The 2,554-nt window shown below is 48.1% G+C and overlaps 1 long non-coding RNA gene across 1 annotated transcript; it reads right to left on the bottom strand.

The window, feature by feature from the left end:
- Positions 1-219: 219 nt before the first annotated feature.
- On the bottom strand, positions 220-2,548 carry LOC120227742. Its single transcript, XR_005527326.1, has 2 exons — positions 1,672-2,548; positions 220-613 (listed from the first exon to the last, which is right to left on the bottom strand). It is a non-coding gene; the product is annotated as an uncharacterized LOC120227742 (long non-coding RNA).
- Positions 2,549-2,554: the final 6 nt, after the last annotated feature.

The raw sequence follows: 2,554 nt of genomic DNA, 5'->3' as shown, positions 1-2,554 counted from the left end.
TGATGTCTGAGTCCCTGTGATCACAAGTCCTGGTGGGACAAGGTTCCACGGAAGGGACAAGGACAAGGGAGTAGCAAGGATGACTCAGCTGAGGAGTGATCATGTCAAAGCCCACAAAGCACTGACCACTGTCCGGGCACAGTTCCATCCACACTTGGCTTCTCACAGCCTTATATCTGAACTACAACAGACTCAGCACAGCAATCACGCAGATTCTGAAAGATTCTCAGTGCTTTTATTTATTTCCTGTCTCAACTTTAGGAGTCTTCTCTTTTATTACCACATCGGTCCCATATGAGAAGAATAGAAAAAAAACCCATATCTAATAGAGATACGCGTAGCATGAAGTAAAGACAGGGATGGAGATGATTTAGTCCCACCTCTGCTGGAACAGGAAAGCAGATCAGGGAAGAGAAAACAGGTGAGTTTGGGGAGGGGTCATGATGGGTAGCAGTGGGACAATTTTCCCACCTCTTCACATTATGCTAATAGAAACACAGACACATTCAGACATTCTTAGCAGATAGAAATGTCCAGGGCTCTTGATATCAAAAAGATGGGAGTGTGAACAAATCTTGCATCACTCAGTCCTCCGTGAAGCAGCTGGCTCACACTGTGAAAGAAAATAATCATGAGCAAATTCAGGTCAATCATGTGTTTATATTTCAACAGCCCACCACTTGCTTATAAAGTCCCACTCAAAGAATCCTCATAACCCAGTCATGTCCCTTCTGCCCCAACCCCTCCCCACTTCAGGCCCTCCGGAGTCTCATCTTTAGGAGCTCTGAGAGACACACCAGAACTCTGGGCACTGTCACTGCCTGTAGAACAAACAGGATGTAGTCAGAATCCATAGGAGATTAAAGGTGGAGCTATGATGTGGGTTAGCTATCCCATGGGGTCCCATCTACACTACCCAAGGTCTCAAGGATCACTCCCTCCATACTTACTTTCTGCCTGTGAGTAGCATACTCCTTTTCCACTGTGGGAAGAAAACATCATGTCAGAGGCCAAGGAGAAGACTGGGCCGTGGTATCCAGAGGAATACCCTAGTCCCGTACTAAATCAGTTTCCAAAATTCTTACTGAGGAGTCACGGCTGTATTGGGAAACATGAAGAAAGGATATATAGGGGCACTGGACCAACTGTCTTTCTGGAAGTCTGTCTACATCAGGGAATTTCCCTTTACCTTCAACTGCTGGAGATCAGGTCCCCAACATCAGATATAAAGGTGAAAAATGTGTCCTTCATTTGCACAAGTCTACTAAAGAGTTAGTAATTGGCTACACAGTGAGCACGCACATTAACAAAGCAGAGCAAACTTCAGTCTGGGATTTGAAATCTCCCTGTGGGACGAGAAAACTCAGATTCCTCCCAACTACTTTCCCAGTCTGAGTGCTTCTTCCTCCACATCATAGCTCCAACTACCACAGCTACAGTGATCACAGGGAGAACCAAGCCAGCAATGATGCCCATGATGGAGATGGTGGGCTGAGGAGTCAGCTTATGGGAAGAGAAAGGAAGGTTAAGAGCCCAGACTTAAGGCTTGGGTCATTTCCTCGCTGATGTTCTGCAGAAGAGCTACTTTGAGAAGAGGCTGCATCCCAAACCTTATTCCATCTCAAGGTGATGGGCTTGGGCAGCTCCTTGTGCTGCACATGGCAAGTGTACCTCTGCGCCTCTCTAGAAGGTACCACCACAGCTGCCCACTTCTGGAAGTTCCCATCTTCTGCAGTTCTGGTCTCCACAAGCCCTGTGTCCTGGGTGTGGTCCTCCCCATCACGCTCCCAGGTCAGGATAATCTCTGAAGGGTAGAAGCCTAGGGCCCAGCACCTCAGGGGGACCTCATGGGATGGCGGGTCCTATATCTTTTGGGGTTTCTGAGGAAGAAGAATCAGAAAATCACACTTTGGGTTACCTTCATGTGACCATCCCGATGATGGAAAAGATAATTGGTTTGGAAGGTAAAAACACAAAACCCAGAGACCAGCCTAGATTCTCTGGGATGTGGAATTATGTTTTAGAATCAGGGAGAGTGCACAGGATAGAAGTGTGCAGGTGTAATGTGGGGAACACTCTAATGGTCTTGTGACTGCAGTGGAGGGTCAGTAGCTCAGAAAACAGAGTCACATCTCCAAAGATGTTCTCAGATGGAGAATAAGGCCTTGACAGAAAAAGTCATGGTTCACAAGGTGGCTGCCCGGGTCAAAGGGAACTGCTGATGGGTTATTTAAGGGATGGTCTCAGCCTACATCCCAGAGGGAGACTGGATCCTTCACTGTCCTTTAGAGAGAAGCACCCTCTAGGTGAGTCACTCTCTATTAGGAATATAAACACCGAAGCAGATCTCCCTCTTCCCATCCGTGGGAGGGGCACTATTCTGACACTGAGTCTATTTTCCCTGTGGAAAGCCAGCCCCAGTCGGGGGGAGATCGGGTAGGCCTCGCGGTCCCTGTATCTGCTCGCAGCAACGTTTCTTTCCAGTTCTCCAGGTGCCTGAGGAGCCACTCCAAGCAAGTGCCTTCCAGGTAATTCCTGAAGCGCTCCGCCTCAC

The sequence above is a fragment of the Hyaena hyaena genome, unplaced genomic scaffold, assembly GCF_003009895.1.
Source record: "Hyaena hyaena isolate Hyena2069 unplaced genomic scaffold, ASM300989v1 scaffold_3092, whole genome shotgun sequence".
In the NCBI taxonomy this organism is placed as follows: domain Eukaryota; kingdom Metazoa; phylum Chordata; class Mammalia; order Carnivora; family Hyaenidae; genus Hyaena; species Hyaena hyaena.
The sequence above is the reverse complement of the archived record's forward strand: the minus strand, read 5'-3'. Positions and strand labels throughout refer to the sequence as shown.